Source organism: Lactuca virosa, chromosome 4, assembly GCF_052849685.1.
Source record: "Lactuca virosa cultivar CGN04683 chromosome 4, Lactuca_virosa_CGN04683_v6, whole genome shotgun sequence".
Taxonomy (NCBI): domain Eukaryota; kingdom Viridiplantae; phylum Streptophyta; class Magnoliopsida; order Asterales; family Asteraceae; genus Lactuca; species Lactuca virosa.
In genome coordinates this window covers 53,529,816-53,548,697 of record NC_136429.1, presented here as the reverse complement: position 1 = coordinate 53,548,697, position 18,882 = coordinate 53,529,816, and the positions used below count along the sequence as shown (strand labels likewise).

Genomic DNA, 18,882 nt, shown 5'->3' with positions numbered 1-18,882 from the left:
CCATAACGCAAACCCTTATATCACCTCTCACTTCAAAACTTCAGAAGTACCCATGCGAGGGGTACCACACCTTCTAGCCCGCCCAGTAGATAGGAAACTCGAAACGAAAAACACCAAAGAAGTCTCAGAAGTCAGTAACCACCCGTAGAATACCCAATAGACCTCATAGGAAGACCACTTGTGTTGTAAGTCAAGTTCGAGAATAGAGACTAAGAACTCATGAGGTTAATCTACCGCTGCTAAGTGTATACGCAAGAGTAGTATATAATTTAGACTCAACAAGATTTAGGATGTGTGATTCCGCCCTATCTCTTGTTCCTTTTCTGGTTGTGGACCTGGGGCAGAGCCACCCATCCGAACATTTTGTCAATCTAAATTATATACGACTTGTATACACGAGGTAATGGTGGATGAACCAAGTATGAGTCTTATCATGAACTTCAGAGCAAGAGCCCGCAGGCTTACTACAACAACCGGAGATACCTGAGTGGAAGTGGTAGCGGATTGCAATAGGGCTTTATAATCAATTTACCCAAGACAACGGGTGGACTTGATACCATTTTGGGTGATCGTCGATAGATTAACCAAGTCCACGCACTTCCTGCAAATTGAAGGAAATAGGCAAAATAGAGAAGCTACTAGAACGTGTGTCCAAGAGATTAGTTGACTGCACAGTGTTCCAATATCTGTTATCTCCGTTTGAGATAGTAGAATCATCTCCCAGTTCAGTCAGTCACTTCAGAAATCTCTGGAACCTAGGCTAGTCATGAGCATAGCCTACCATCTTTAAGCCGACAGACGAAATGAGAGAACGATTCAAGAATTAGAAGATATGCTAAGAGCATATATGACCGATTTTGGTAACGCTTGGGATACCCATTTACCACTTATTGAATTTTCATAAAACAATAGCTACTACACCAACATCAAAGTTGCTCCATTTGAAGCTCTCCATGGCCGTAAGTGCAGATCTCGTATGTGCTGGGCTGAAGTGGGCGATACGCAACTAGCCAAGAATCAAGTACCCAACAGTACTCTAACCGAACCTGAGATCATTCGAGAGACCACAAAAAAGATTGTACAAATTCGAGAACAACTAAAAACTTCTAGAAATAGACAAAAGAGTTATTCAGACAAACGGCGAAAACCCTTGAAATTCCAGGTTAGTGACTGTGTCTTATTAAAGGTCTCACCATGGAAAGGCTTGATACGTTTCGGCAAACGTGAGAAACTAAATCCGAGATACATCGGACCATTCGAGATGCTTGCTAGAATCAGTCCAATTATTTAAAAACTCAAACTACCACAAGAACTTAGTAACATACAACCCTACCTTCCACATGTTTAATCTAAAGAAGTGTCTATCCGATGAAACACTTGTTATTCCACTCGATGAAATCAAGTTAAATAAAAGTCTACACTTTGTAGAAGAACCAATAGAAATCATGGATAGAGAAATCAAAAGAACCAAGCAAAGTCGTATCCCGATAGTGAAGGTTCACTGGATTGCAAACCGGGGACCTGAATTCACTTGGGAACGGGAAGATTAGATGAAACGACAAAAATATCCACATCTTTTCCCTAGTCCATGAGTACCACTTTAGAAATAATTTCGGGATGAAATTCCCTCCAACGGGGGGATAATGTAACAACCTGATATATCAAGTCAATATAATAGTCTAGGTCAAATTGTAACTTATTTCGAAATAATAAAAATAGAAGTTTATTGAAACGAAAATAAGCGTCAAAAAAATAAATTGTTCAATAATCTTAAATGGGTTGAATAAAGTGGTAGAGATAGTAACAAGGTTTCCGAAAATATAAAGAACACTGAAATCTGAGTTATGACAAAGAAGTTATGACATATCAAAGATCCGCAACAAAACCTGCAAAACACTATTTAGCGTAAATAGTGACTTTTCAATAAAATGCTTTTTAGCCTTAACTATCTACATGAAATTTATAGTATACGTTAAACCGAGAATGTCCATAAAAAGAACGTCCAAATCTGACTTCGTATGAAGAAGTTATGATTTTTCTAAGTTTCGACACAGCAGTACGCAACCTGAAACTCGAAATTTAGATCGAGCAACTTTTGGCCAAAACAACCTAAACGAGAATCAGAGATCTTATCAAAAGAAATCCAACGGTAAAAAGACAATCGAAAACGGACGTAGGATGAAGAAGTTATGAATTTTTAACGGACTTTTCCTGTCCCAGCCTGTTAAAAATATAACTTTAAAAATAAACTCAAAATTAGTCGACGGAGTCTAAACGAAAGTTGTAGAGCATTGTCTCACCTACGCGTGGACATAAAGAACGTAAAAACGGAGTTCGTATGCAAAAGATATGAATTTTTGAAGTTTGGAAAAAGGAAGTACGCCCCGCGTACAAGAGTACGCCCAGCGTACTCGGAAGCAAGGCCCCGGATTGACCACGTAGCCTCTTTCTTCGCAAGTGACATGTATCTCGCTTAATCAACATGTCCGAATCCAGGTGGCCACTACGCCCAGCGTACGAAAAGATTACGCCCAGCGTAATGAGACTAGCCTCGACGCGTGCCTCGTAGCCTCGCCACGTCCGAAGATCGGATAAGACTCCAACTAGTATGCCACGCGTACAAGCAGTACGCCCAGCGTACTGAGGTTTTCAGTAGTACGCCCAACGGATGCGAGGCCTCCGGGTTTTGTTTAGAAATTTCAAATCCCCTCTCCACTCAAACACTCCTTTAAGCCTTTCTAAACCTTCTGAAGTCCCGGGTACCTCCTTACCACCTGAAGCAAGCCCCGAAGTCCCGAAGTCCTTAATTTTAAGCTGAAACTCTACCCGAGTGAAGCCGGATTTTCATCAAAAACTCTCAGTTACACCAAGAAAACTCCCTTCTAAGAAACGAAACTCTGCCTGAATCACCACCTATCAAGTGAGTTCATACCCCTATAATCTACCTTCTTAATGATTTTAAATGCTTATAGGGGGGGGAGGGAATACAAGTTGCACACAATTAATATTGTGTTAATATTTACCTGTGATAACAATAATACAAAAGGTTATCTTATGTTTTTAAATATTGTGTTAACAATAAAAGATTACCAAATACTTTCAAAATGATTTAAAGTCATGTAGACTCTTTTGAGACATTGTTAAACTCTTTTAAAATGATTTTAAATGTCTTTCAAGTTTTTAAATTGTTATAATTATCATAAAAATTACATATTTATATATGTGTAAAGTATATAATTTGGATTCAAAAGATTTAGAATATATAATTTGACCCCATTTCTTGTTCCTTATTTGGTTGTGGGCTTGGGGTAAAGTTATATAACTGAAGGTCTAATTAATCACAATTATATAAATATTACATTTATATAAATATAAAAGGGTTTTCAAACTGTTTGGTACTTTTTGGTACAAACAGTGAACTTCATGTAATAGCAGTATTACCGGTTCTTACCAACAGTTAAACTATAATAAGTATAGTTTAGAAAACACATTCATTGGTACTTAACAGAAAACGAGTAGAAAACATTCCTTAGAGAACTCATTCGTTGGTACTTAATAGAAAACGAGTAGAAAACATTCATTAGATAACATCAATCAGAAAACAACCATATAAAACTATATTTTATATAGTTTATGAAACTTACTTTCAGTATAGTTATTACAAAGTAACCTTTTATTATCCTATATGTAATCATCGATATAACACTTGTGAGACACGCTTCAAGTACTTATTTAAGTATAAAACGAAAGTCCTAAAAATTATAACCAGAGTGTCCTTGTGTGAGAGCGTGACATTTGTGTATAGATCTATAGGGGACTGACAATCCTGCACCAGAGCTGCTTGCAACAGCTAAGTCGGCAGACCTGTGGTGATAACTGTCGTACCATATTTCGACGCCTGAAGAACGTCGTGTTTTAGGCGATCCTAGGTCATCAAGCATGGTTATGATAACTCACATTTGGTATTGAATTTAATGATTAGTGTATGAATAAGTAAAACTTCACATAGTTTTATTTTTATAAAACTATAATACAGTATTTTACCAGTTTAAATACGGAAATACTATTTTCGTATTGGAAAAGGCCTTTTCTTTATGATTTTATGTAAATTATAATACAGTATACCACTTAGAAACCATAAACTTTCACCATGTTTGCTTACCGTATAATACATCAGAAAATCTAGGATTTTCTGGGGGAAAACGTGTTTACTGTATCAAATAACTAGAAAACGGATTTGTGTTATAAACTAATACTTATGAACTCACCAGCTTTAATGATGATCCTCTCTTTCAAAATAACTTGTATTTTCAGGAATCTAGTAGACAGGTATACTCTCGGAGCTTTTAAGAAGACAGCCTAGTACCGTGTTGCATCTTTTGTCTTATACTATATCTACTTCTGATGTTGAGCATCTAGTGTTTGAACACTTATGTAAAAACTTATACATTATTAATGAAATGGTTGTTGTACTTTGATTACTATAATACATGTGTTGTGATACTTGACATGAAGTCACCCACCCCCGGATGTTTCCGCCGTTCTCGTTTGGGGGTGTGACACATTTACCTACCTTCAAATATTTCGCAATTTGGATTACGGTATCCCTCTTCCGAATTGTAAAGTATTGTGTTGGATCCTAACCTTAATATTTTATTTTGGGTGTTATATTAAGGACTAAAATCAACTAAACTTGAATTTTTCCCTCATAAATGTCTAGTTTAGACAACTATGGTCTTCCCGAATCTTTTGAAAAAGCTTTCTTTATAAAGATGATTTTCCACAAGGCGATCAAGGTGAAAGATTAATCCCTTCTTCGTGCTGTAGTGGAACTTCACTTCCTCCACCTCCTCCAATAATTCTCCCTCACCCACAAGATCAAGGTCACTCAAAGCCCTATTGGCAGGAAGGAAAGTCTGTATGTACTCACGTCTTGGAGATGAAGTTACATATTGACAAGCTGGGAGAGTTGGGTGTCGGAGTCTCAAGGAAGTTGGCGGTTAACTGGGTTCTTCATTCACTTCCTAAGTCATATAGCGGGTTCCCTTAAGGACTACTATATGGGAGACCACGACATGACCCTTATTGATCTAACATATTTGCTTGTTGTTGCTGAATCAACAATGATTTGGCGCACTGGTAAAGCAAATTTGACTGGAAGCTCTACTCCCCAAACTTCCATGGATATTGACAATGGTAACATTGGAAGTACAGAAAAGCTTTCTCTTCCCAATAGAAAGGGATCGGCCATAGTCAACCCGGTTGACCAAATGGTAAAGAGAAGGGCTAAGTCTGAGATTGTCCCACGTGCCATTCCCAAAGAGTCCATATGTTCCTATTGCCAAGAGAAGGGGCATTGGTTGCGAAGCTGCTCTATTTACCTGAAAGATTATAAGGATGGTAAAGTCAAAAAGTTTGACTCTACTTCAGGTAAGTCCAATATCTAACTCTATTAAGTTCCTATTTATAGATTCTTAATACATGATGTAATGTAATTACATTTTGATGTTTTGTAGAATCAAAGGAATGAAAGGAAACTTAAAGAAAGAGTAACTTGATTCTGATCGTGAAGAGATGGATTTCGATCACATGGTTCGATGATCAGGATTGTGAGCTGCTGCTTAAGAGTTATGATAGATTGCTTAGGAATAGATAACAACATATTTTCACTTGTATTTGCATTGTAAGGATAAGTTTTTCGCAATTTTTATAAATAAAGAAAATTTTTGAAATTTATCTTATTTTTAAAATTTCCTTACAATGGCATTTGTGAAAATTTGTTGCTTATATGTTTCCATTGATAGCAATATTGGAATATGAATTTGATTCTTTTGTTTGTGGTAGTGTCATAATTTACCAAATAAGGAAAGATTCTCATCACCCAAGTTTCAGTTGGATAGAAACTTGGAATCATGCAACTTGTATCGTGTAATGAATGAGAACCTTCATCTTTGGGAAATTAAGGCTAATTCCTTGTTCAAATGAATATGTAAGTCAAGTGAAGGACTAGGGGATCGGGCACACTGGATGTGCGCTGGTCAGGTCCACCACAAAGAATGATAAGACTATTCGTCATGATTTACTAAAGTTTAGTAAATATGGTTATGCTTACAAGTTTAAGTATAATTTTGAACATTGGAAAAGTTTCAATGTATGGCAGGACAAATAAGAAGAATCAAATTAGGCAGAAAGATAGAAGTTTCTCCAATCTGAAAAGATGGGAGAGTACTTGAGTATCATGTTTTATGATCATCTTAATGATTATCAAAACCATTTCACAATTGATCCTCAAAGAATATCTTAGTGCATTCTTATGGCTAAGAAGAGGAATCATGAATTGTTGAAATGGTTAAATCAAGAAGATGAGTCATACTTCGTTCCAAAACAAGTCTTAGAGTCATACTCCAAGATTGTGTCTTGAGTGACATAATCTTAAGAAAGTTTTATAACACTCACCAAATGTAGAGTAACATGTTTCTTACTCTTGTACATTTGAAATTGGTAAGTTGTGATGCTTTGGAGAAAACAGAGATCAACTAAGGCCAATTGTGTGAAGTGTCATTCTTGATGAGAATCCGCACTAACTCTTGAATATTTGTTTGTCAAGGAATAGTTCTTGACAAGAGAGTCTTATATGTCAAGAGGTCATTGGGAGTCTTAAAGATCTTGAAAGTTTCAAGAACTAATCAAGAGTAAACCTATTGTTAAACACTAGCACACGACTTGAAGTTTGTAACCTATCGTGTTGACATATTCTTATTTCTGTGTCCACTCTAGTTAAAGTTGACTATGCATGTGAGTTCTATGAGTTCTCAGTTGTTTGCATAACAACCCTAGAAGGAATGGTAGGCCCTTGTGCTGCCAGGTGACAAGAAATTAAGATTGAACAAGTTCAGTGCATATGGGTTTGGATTTGTAACTAACCATGCCTTGTGATTATGGTTATGACAAATTCACATGGATAGGAACACATATACCATAAAATCTGAGTGTCATAAGGTTTATCTCCAATTCATGAAAATGATTGTGAGGAAACGCTTTCACTAAGTAGATTTTAATAGTTAGCAATTGTGATATTTGCATTCTCAAATTCGATTATGATTACTGCATCCCTCTTCATAATTCGAATTGTAAGAAATGGCAAAGGTCTAAACATTTGAGACTTATTGCTGTAAATTCTGAAATTGTTTAGACACACATGTGAGCTATCTAAGGAAAGGTGTATGATTTTGAGAAGCCTGGATAAATTCTTATCGAAGCATCTCGTATCAGAAATCTAAACTTTGGTAAGAAAGTCAATAAATATTGATTTCTAGAAGTCCAGTTGATTTCTGAATACATGTCAAAGCTAGTGGGAGCATAAGTGTTATGCTAGTAAGATAATAATTATTGTGCTAGTGGGATCATAATTATTATGGTAAGTGTTGCAAGTTAGCAATGTTAATTATAGAAAACAAAAGTTTCAAATCGCGAAGTTGCAGGGTTTGAAAAGTTGTTTTGCTATAATTAAGGGAGAGGAATTCATACTTCATTTCAAAATCTAAAAGCTTAGATTGAGTTTTTAATCAAATTTAGTCAAATATATATATGAATGTTATGTTGGAATGGTTCAACATAAGGAAATTCTATATATAGGAATGTTAATTGCGTTCTCAAAATTTGATTATGATTACGGCATCCCTCTTCATAATCAAAATTATGAGAACATGGAAAATAGAAATATTGTAGCAAAAGACTGATCAAGTATCATGTCTTTGTTGGATTAATGTCTAAGTCCATAACTATAATTGGTAAGACTTGACCCGACCCGGCATGGTCCATTTGGGTTGCATGGCATCATGCATTTGGATAGACTATAATGAGAGAAATAACACTTAAGGTTGGTTAATATATTATAAGTTCTAATATATTAATAAGGTTATTTAATTAGTATTGGTCAAGAATTAATTTGGAATTAATTAAGTGATCAAAAGGAGACTAATTAAATATATGGGTTGATTGTGTAAATCATTCATTCTTATATATGTGGGCTTGTGATCCAAGATTCCTTATGTTGGACTAAGTCCATGGGGTGACCCATGGATACTCCATGGAGGTTAAAATCCATGGAGCATAAGGAATGGGTAAAGTTATGAGTTACATGGTGTAACCCTAATAGCCACCATATAAAAGAATCTCATGGCTCAAGAAATCGGGCACTAATGTGTGAGTGTGAGGGCTAGACGATTTCAAGGAGTGTTCAAGTTTCTCTCAAGTTATTCCAAGTGTATTTGGTGTTGTGTGAACCATTTGAGGTGTCACACTTGGGGCACTAGGCACTCAAGCTTCATGAAGACATTCTACATCAAAGAGGTATGTATTCTATCTTGTTATATTTATTATTTTGTATGCTAGATTAGGATAATACCTTGGATGTTCATAATTGTATGTATAATAGAGAAAACATAGATCCAAGGTATTTAGGGTTGCATGTACACTTAGGAGTGTTAGAATGCTCAAAACCCAACAGTGGTATCAGAGCCTAGGCTTGTTTTCTTGTTATACTTGCAAAAGTAGCTGAAAAATCGAGTTGGATGCATATATTCGATTGTTTTGGCTGGAATTGGACTAGGAACATTACCCTAAGATGTTTTTGGACTTATAAACTTGTTTTTGATGTGGTAATGTTCATGCTAATCCAATTTCTAAGATAATTGTCATAATTTCAAGATTTGTATTAGTTTGTATGTTCATGCTAATTTCTTGAAGATTGATGATTTGAATTATCTTATTCTTATGAGGTTCTGAGATTAATAGAAAAGTTGTGTGAAATAGTTGTTTTCAATCCATTTTAATCTAAGAGTTGATTCCAAAGTGTGTTTTTGTAACTTGTCCTCAAGTTATATGAAAAGTCACATTTAAGAATCATAAAACTCATAAAAGTTGGGAAAGGTTACAAAATGAAGAGTCTAGTTCTAATTAAATGGTTTTATGACTCCATAACTTGTCCTCAAGTTATGGAGGTTCAAGAGTCTCTTCATTAAATTAAAAAAAAAGTGTAACCTTAATTAGTTCCATAAGTTACAATAAAAAAAATTATTTTTTTTAATTAGTTTAAAGTCTTCCATAACTTGTCCTCAAGTTATGGAACTTGAAGAGTTTTTTTTTTAATTAAAACTACTTTAAACTCATAAGTTATGGAATTATTTAGTTTTGAATAGTTTCAAAACTTGCCCTCAAGTTTTGGAATTTGAAAAGTTTTCACTTATCAATACTTTAATTCCAAGTTAGCCCTTAGAATTTTAAAAGTTAAAATTCAACCCTCATACTTTATAATATTATAAGTTAATAATATTTATATATATGTATAAGAGTAAAGTCAGTCTTACCGTTAGTAGGCCTCATTCACGAAGCCGGTTTATAAGGGGGGTATAAGGTTATTGCCTATAAAATGGCAGTTTAATGGGTGTCCACTCTCACCCACCGCTTCCTTGACTGGTGGAGGGTCGTTAGCCGAACGGGTAGGACAAGGACTATAATTCTCCTTTCATTAAAAGTATTAATGATAAATACTAAGTAACTAAACTCTTATTAATACCCAATCTTAGTTACTTAGGAAAATGTGAATTTGGTGCTAATCCATGAAATTACACTTTGCACTTTGCTTAAGTCGTTAGTGGAGCGTGTGTGGTTAACCGGCACACTAACCTGGACTTAACAAGGTAGGCAAAGGGTAACTTAATATTTATCATAGTATCGGTGGAGCGTGTGTGGTTAACCGGTACACTGATTAAGGGGTAAATATTAAGGGTACCAAGTATATTTGCATGGTTATTCACACCTTGTTTTGTGATCCTCGACATCCCAGTCACAAAACCTGAAGGGCACACTCGAGATTGAAACATGCCTTTGAACAGTTCAATGAATCTCAAAGATCTAGGACTTTCAAATCCAACTAAACCTAATAAATTATTTCGTTTTTCATGGTGGAAATTGGTGAATCGTCATTCACCTACCTTCAAATATTTTATAGCTTGGATTACGGCATCCCTCTTCTAAGTTATAAAATAGTTTGTTGGGTCCTAGCCTTAATATTTCATATTGGGTGTCATATTAAGGACTTTAAATCAACTATCTTGAATATCTCCCAAAAAATGTCTGGTCTAGACATTTATGATCTTCCCAAATCTCTTGAAACAAGCTTTCCTAAATGAAGATGATGTCCTATGGATATCATACTTCTTTCACCTCATCCAATTATTCTCCCTAACCCACAAGTTCCTAAAAAGTTTAAGGTCACTCAAGCCCTATTGGCAAGGCAAGGTCTAGGTGTGATCACATCTTGGAGATGTAGTCACATATTGACAAGCCGGGAGAGTTGGGTGTCAAAGTCTTGAGAAAGTTGGTGGCTCAACTACTTTCTAAGTCACATAGTGAGTTCTTTTGGGAATCCTATGAAACAGACTAAGACAAGACCCTTAATGATCTTATCTATTTGCTAAGATCAACTTCCTAAAACGCTATGGACATTGACAATGATGACATTGGATATCCAGTAAAGCTCTCTCTTCCCAATGGAAAGGGATCGGCCATAGTCAACTCGGTTGACCCAATGGTAAAGAGAGAGGCGAAGTCTGAGATAGTCCCATTATCAAGGGTCCATAGGTAACTATTGCCAAATGAAGGGGCATTGGTTACGAAGCTGCCAAATTTACCTAAGGATGTTAAAGTCAATAAGTTTGGCTCTACTTCAGGTAAAATCCATTGTCTAACTCTATTAAGTACATGCTGATTCTGATCGCGAAGATGGATTTCAATCGCATGGTTCGGTGATCAGAATTTTGGGCTATTACTTAAGAGTTATGATATTTATATTGCTGAGGAATAGATAACAACAAGGTTTTCATATGGATTGTAAGGATAAGTTTTTCCGCAAAGTTTTAAAATAAAAGAAAAAGGTTTTGATTTTATTTATTTTAAGTATCCTTACAATGGCATTTGTGAAAAGTTGTTGCTTATAAGATTCCATTGATAGCAATATTGGAAAAATGGATTTGATTCTTTCGGTTGTGGTAGTGTCTAATATTACCAAATAAGGAAAGATTCTCATCACCCAAGGTTCAATTGGACCGAAACTTGGAATCATGCAAGTTGTATAGTATGATGAATGAGAACTTTCAGCTTGGAAAATTAAGACTAATTCCTTATGTGAATAAGGAAAGGACTAAGGGATCGAGTACACATTCTTGTGCACTGGTCAAGTCCACCACAAAAGATCAAGAAGACTATTCGTCATGACTTACTTAAGTTCAGTAAATATGGTTATACTTATAAGTTTAAGTATAAGTCTGTAGCATTGGAGAAGTTTCAATGTGAGACAGAACGAATAAGAAGAATCAAAGTATGGCAGAAAGATAAAAGTTTCTCAAATCTGAAAAGATGGGAGAGTACTTTAGTATCATGTTTATGATCATCTTAATGATTAAGATACCATATCACAATTGGTCCTCTAAAGTCATCTTAGTGCATTCTTATGACTAAGAAGAGGAGTCATGAATTGTTGAAATGGTTAAATCAAAAAGATGAGTCATACTTCGTTCCAAAACAAGTCTTAGAGTCATACTCCAAGACTATAAGTTGAGTGGCATATCTTAAAGAAAGGTTTATAACACTTGTCAAATGTAAGAGTAAAAGTGTCCTACTCTTGTACATTTGAAGTTGGTAAGTTGTGATGTTTTGGATTAAACAAAGACCAACTAAGGCCAATTGTGTGAAGTGTTTGTCTTGATAAAGAATCCGCACTATCTCTTGAATATTTGGCAAGATAGTCTTATATGTCAAGAGGACAGTGGGAGTCTTAAAGATCCTAAAAAGAATTTCAAGAACTAATCAAGAATAAAACCTGAGGTTCTTCACTAGCACACGACTTGAGGTTTATAACATATCATGTTGACATATTCTGTGCCCATTCCAGTTAAAGTTGGCTTTGCATAGGAGTTCTGAAAGTTCTCAATTGGTTGCATAACAACTTGGAAGCAATGGCAGGCCCTGTACTGCCAGGTGGCAAGAAGTTAAGATTGCATAAGTTCAGTCCATATGAGTTTGGATTTGTCATTATCCTTGTCTTGTGACTATGGTTTTGATGATTTACATGGATAAGAACAAATACACCATAAAATCTAAGGGTCATAAGGTTTCTCTCCGATTCATGAAAATGATGGTGAGGAAACACTTCCACCAAGTAGATTTGAAGCAGATGGCAAAAGGTCTAAACAATTGAGACTATGATTATGGCATCCCTTTTCATAGTTCTGAAATTGTTTAGACACACATGCATGCTATCTAAGGAAAGGTGTATGATTTTGATAAAGTTTTATCAAAGCATCTTGTATCAGAAATCTGAACTTTGGTAAGGAAGTCAATAAAGTATTGATTTCTAGAAGTCCAGCTGATTTCTGAGTACATGTCAAAGCTAGTGGGAGCATAAGTGTTATGCTAATAATCATCATGTTAGTGGGAGCATGATAATTATTGTTAGTGTTGCAAGTTAGCAATGTTAATTATAGAAAACAAAAGTTTCAATTCGTGTGGCTGCAGGGATTGAAAAAGTTGTTTTGCTATAATTAAGGGAGATGATATACTTCATTTCAGTTCTAAAGGCTTAGATTGAGACCTTAATCATCTTTAGTCAAGAATATATATATGAATTTCATGTTGGATTGGTTCAACTTAAGGAAATTCTATATATTGCGTTCTCAAAATTCGATTATGATTACGGCATCCCTCTTCATAGTCAAATTTTGAAAACATGGCAAATAAAAATATTGTAGCAAAAGACTGGTCTAGAATCATGTCTTTATGTGAGACATCATGAATCGTGTACCATTTGCTTTGGGTACAGGATCGATTTCATGTGCTATAATATTTGTCATTTCTAAATTTTTCCAAATGCCCAGAGGCATTAAGAAGGGAAAAGGTCTAGACTTGGATATGACTAAAATGATTAAGCAATTGTCGAGTACAATCTGAGGTTTACCAAAGATTGGTTGCTCAGGGACAGTTGGAAGTATAGTTCTAATTTTGGAAGGACCATATTGACATATTCTGAAAAGAGGCATCTCTTATTCAGAAGTGATAGTCAAAATGAGAATATGGAGTTGTCTCCATAGGTGGAAGTTATCTGTGTAAGATTAGAAAACTTAATGCAAGAAGCATGTCCAAAGCAATGTACTTTGAATATGAGACTTAGTTTCCATGGAGTTGATCTCCATTGGAATACCTTATAATGACTGTTGACAAGTCTTTGTGACTTTGTACATATTCATTACAGGAGGGTCAGTGCATATAAGTTTAAAATCTAAACAGATTTCGATAAATGATAGGAATTTGAAATTCTCACATTTTTCGATAAGGATTTGGGAGTGTGAAATTAGAATCATTGAAATTATGTTCAATTGGTTTATTTCACAAAGTAAGGATCATAGACAAACATAGAGTGCATACTTGGTGTATGGCAAAGCTATTGTTTAAGAAAAACATAGTGTACATGCTTGGAGCATGGGACAACTAGTGTTTTTAATTCAAGTATAAAGTTGATAAAACCGAAACAATGAATAATGAGTAATCAGTATGGTGATAAATAAAAGTGTTTATTTATATTCATAGGGTTTGATACCATATTTGATTCATTTATTCTTGTGTTTCACTTTGCATGTTTTGACTTCCAGAATAACTAAGTCGCTCTTCCTGAATGATTAAGTTATTCAAACCATCCACAGTCGGTCATATGTTGGAAGTAGATATGAATCAAGACTGTCATGGGTTGGTTTGTAGAGGTCCAAGTTGGTGGACAAAGTGGTGCTACAACACTCATGAGTGCTCATAAGTTCTGAGTATTGGATTCAACCCGCGCTCATTTGAATCACTTCATGGATTTTATCACGAGTGATCATGAGACGATAATATCTTATATTCTTCAAACCTAGAGATATGAGTTGTTACTATGAGTTGGTTATACATTGATTGCACGAAAACGCATTGGTAACTCGATGTTATAAAATGTGCCTTTGTGTATGATTCAACAAGTAGTAGAACAAGCCATATGAGTCGAAGTTTATCCATTCCTTTTACCTTCGGGATAAAAGCGATATCTGTGGGCCCCTCGTTGATTTAAAGATGATACATGTGAGTGCTTGGCCAAGCCAGGACTGATTTGATTTGTTCAATCAGTCAGTCATCATGAATCGGAAATCGGGAAACAACAAATGGACAGAGAGAATGATTGATAATCCATGTCTCAGTCCATATGATATCTAGAATGGATGAATATATGATCCCTTATCTAATGGACAAGTCATTAACAAAGGTCAGAGTTCATCGACAAGGTTAGAGTTCGACAGAAGCTTTTGAGAGCTACGATTGCTGATCGGTTCCTGAAGTCATACGCAATAATAGTTTTAGACTTATCCAAGTGGGAGACTGTTGGATTAATGTCTAAGTCCATAACTATAATTGGTAAGACTTGACCCGACCCGACATGGTCCATTTGGGTTGCATGGCATCATGCATTTGGATAGACTATAATGAGAGAAATAACACTTAAGGTTGGTTAATATATTATAAGTTCTAATATATTAATAAGGTTATTTAATTAGTATTGGTCAAGAATTAATTTGGAATTAATTAAGTGATCAAAAGGAGACTAATTAAATATATGGGTTGATTGTGTAAATCATTCATTCTTATATATGTGGGCTTGTGATCCAAGATTCCTTATGTTGGACTAAGTCCATGGGGTGACCCATGGATACTCCATGGAGGTTAAAATCCATGGAGCATAAGGAATGGGTAAAGTTATGAGTTACATGGTGTAACCCTAATAGCCACCATATAAAAGAATCTCATGGCTCAAGAAATCGGGCACTAATGTGTGAGTGTGAGGGCTAGACGATTTCAAGGAGTGTTCAAGTTTCTCTCAAGTTATTCCAAGTGTATTTGGTGTTGTGTGAACCATTTGAGGTGTCACACTTGGGGCACTAGGCACTCAAGCTTCATGAAGACATTCTACATCAAAGAGGTATGTATTCTATCTTGTTATATTTATTATTTTGTATGCTAGATTAGGATAATACCTTGGATGTTCATAATTGTATGTATAATAGAGAAAACATAGATCCAAGGTATTTAGGGTTGCATGTACACTTAGGAGTGTTAGAATGCTCAAAACCCAACAGTCTTTTTGTTAGACATTATGAATTGTATCTCATATGCTTCGGGTATAGGATCGATTGCATATGCTATAATATTCTCGCGTTCTAAAATTTCCAAATGCCTAGGGCATTAAGAGGGAAAAAGGACTAGAACCGGATATGACTAAAGTGGTTAACAAATGTTAAGGACAATCTAAGGTTCGCCAAGGATTGGTCGCTTGTAGTTGGAAGTATAAAAATGGATGGATCATATTGACATACTCTGAGAAGAGGTAACTCTTGTTCAGAAGTGATAGTCAAAATGTGAATATGGATATGTTTCCATAAGAGGAATTTATTCTTTAAATCTGTGTAAGATTAGGAAACTTTTATGCAAGAAGGATGTTCAAAGGAATGTACTTTGAATTTGAGGCTTCGTTTCCATGGAATTGCTCTTCATTGGAATACTTTGTAATGTCTGTTGCCAAGTCTCTGTGACTTTTGTGCATAGTCATTACAAGAGGATCATTGCATATAAGTTTAAAATCTAACAGATTATAGCGAATGGCGAGAATTTGGGTTGGAATTGTGAAATGAGTGTCATTGAAATGCTTTCAATTGATCTATTTCACAAAGAAAGGACCATAGATAAACATAGTGTGCATGCCTGGAGCATGACATAACTATTGTTTTAATTCAAGTATTAAGTTGATAAATTGAAACATTATACAATGAATAATGAGTAATCAATATGGCACTCAAAAGTTTTGGGGTCATATAGGATTAGTATTATTCATGTGTTTTCACTTTGCATGTTTTGACTTCCCGAATAACAAGATTATTCAAACCATCCACAGTCGATCATACTTTGGAAGTAGGTATTGAGGCAAGATTGTCATGAATGGGTCTGTAGTTTGTCTAGGTGTTTTAGACATAGCTGCAGTGTTTATGAGTACTCCTGGAATAAGATTCGAGTATTGGATTACACCCACGCTCATCTGAATCACTTCATGGATTTTATCACGAGTGATTGTGAGACGATAATATCTTATATTCTTAAAACGGAGACATGTGAGTTGTAGTTGCGAGTCGATTGCACATTAATATATGTAAACACACCAGTAACTTGGTGTTATAAAACAAAAAGTTGTGTGTAATTTGATGAGTAAGTACAATCAAGCATTTGGGTCGAAGTTTATCCGTTCCTTTTACCCATGTGGATAAAAGCGATATTTGTGGGCCCCTCGATGATTTAGTGATGACACCCCTAAGTGCTTGGCCAAGCCTGGACTGATTTGATTTGTTCAATTAGTCAGTCGTCATAAATCAGAAATCGGGAAACAACAGATGGACAGAGAGAATGATTAAAATCCATGTCTCAGTCCATATGATATCTAGAAAGGAGGAATATATGATCCCATATCTAATGGACGCGTCATTGACTAGGTCAGAGTTCGACAGCGGCTTTTAAGAGCTACGATTTCTAGTCTGGTTGTGAAGTCGTACTTGCAATAATAGTTATTAGACTTATCCAAGTGGGAGACTGTTGGATAAGGTGTCTAAGCTCATAACTATAATTGGTATGTACTTGACCCGAGAGTAGCATGGTCCATTTGGGTTGCATATCACCAGGACAATTTGATAGGATGGACTTTTGAGAAGAGGTTATTTATGATTTGTTAATATATTATAAGTTCTAATATATTAATATAAAATCATATTATTTAATTAGTATTGATCAAGAATTAGTTTGGAATTAATTTTGTGATCAAAAGAGACTAATTAAATATAAGGGGTTGATTTGGTAAATCATTCATTCTTATGGTGTGGGCCAATGATCCATGATTCCTTAGGATGGGCTAAACCCATGTGACAATCCATGGATGATCCATGGAGGTTTAAACCCATGGAGCCTAAGGACTATGGAAAGTCATGCCCATTAGGGTTTACATGGTGTAACCCTAATCTTGCCACACTATATAAGAAACCCCTTAGCATCCAAACTTGGTTACTACATACACTAGTGTTCTATGAGTTCATATGAGGCGTTTTTGGTACAAGACATTCTCTCTCAAAAGTCATCCTTTGTCCAAAGGTGTGTTGTGATTCCATTTGAGGCATTCACAATATTGGTGCTAAGTTCTTAAAGGTTCAAGGTTTCCAGCTACAACAAAAGGTATGTCATCTAACTAGAATTTTGTAGTAAAGATACTCCATTGTATGCTAGTTAGGATGATGCTTTGGAAAAACAAAGTTTGCATGTATATTAGAGAAAACATAGATCCAAAGCATCTAGGGTTGCATGTACACCATAGGAGTGTTAGAATGCACAAAACCCAACACTAACACCATCACCACAATCACCGACCTACCATCACCATCACTATCACCACCACCGCTACCCCATCACCAACACCATCACTACCGCCGTCGCCATCACCATCACTGCCGCCACCCCGTTGTCGCCGCCACCAAGTAACAATGTAAAGAACATAGAAATTATGTGGTTCACACGATTATGTTAATCATCCTACCTCTATAGCTAAGCAAGAGACACTTCTATCTATTTTACAATAGGGTTTACAAGTTACACGAATCTATATATGGAGACAAATAACGGGAAGAACCACCTATGGTGTACGGGTTATCGTGTCCATAGTAAAATAATTTTTTACTCTTCATTATTTACATTATTTTTTAGAGTCTAAATTGCATATGAAAATGTCTTGACAAGAGGGTATTTGAGGAAATAGAATTTTATTTTATGTGTCCATTGCCTAAAACACATTTGAGGAAATGAAAGAAAAAAAGATTGTGCAGATTTATAAACAATTAAGATCTAATGAAAAAAAAAACTTGTTTCATTAACTTTCTATATTAAGACATTATTTTGACGAATTAATTAAAATTTAAATACAATTACTTACCGGATAAGGAGGTTGTTTGGTAAGCCTCAAAATTGAACCATCCAGATGTAACCTCTTAATGGTTCGTATCAGGAGTGTGGTTGAGCACCTTTTACCTCTTATTCGGTTAGAGTTATCATTTTAACATCTGAATCATTCATACATTGACCTTCCTCTGAAGTATTCAGGGCGTTGAAAATTCCACCGCTACTCTCCTCTCCACCACGCTCAACCCACCCAACACTGCCTTCATCTCTTTCGTTTTTCTCCAAAGCTCTCGTCTGTGTACCTAAACATGCCCATCGTGAGAAGCATAAGTATGTTTTTGAACAACGATGTGAATTAATCTCCCTTTGATTTTCAATTTATCAAACATCTCTAATGTTTGACTGGAAAAATCCGGCCTCAATTGACGCTTTTCCAACAGGAAATCCTTGGGAAAACATATGTTGCTATGTAGTAATCTTTCTCTTATATTTCTATTGCTTTTTCTGGTTTCCAATTCCATGTTTTGTGATCTCTGTGTGTATTTCTTTTTTACGTTTGATAGATTTCTTTTTTATTTTTTTGGGTTGTATAATAGAGTGAATTGTTATAACTTCAAAACTTGAAGAATTACGTTTATTTTTTTTTAGTTTTTTATTACATAAATCTTTTGCAGTGGAGTTGTATCCATTAAAAGAGACAAAATTGCAAAAATAGTCACTGTATTTGTCAAAATTATGTAGTTTTGGTCCAAAAAAAATTGTTGGTGCATAAGTGGTCCAATTTTGGATTTTTTTAATGAATTTGGTCCCTGTACACTTAAA

The 18,882-nt window shown here is 35.4% G+C and overlaps 1 long non-coding RNA gene across 1 annotated transcript in view; it reads right to left on the bottom strand.

The window, feature by feature from the left end:
• The window catches only part of LOC145168919 (uncharacterized), a 31,461-nt gene extending 13,120 nt beyond the window's left edge, over positions 1 to 18,341 (bottom strand). Inside the window, exon 1 of the long non-coding RNA XR_013742179.1 lies at positions 18,095 to 18,341. This is a non-coding gene — a long non-coding RNA (uncharacterized LOC145168919). The remainder of the gene's footprint in view (positions 1 to 18,094) is intronic.
• Between the last annotated feature and the right edge of the window lie 541 nt (positions 18,342 to 18,882).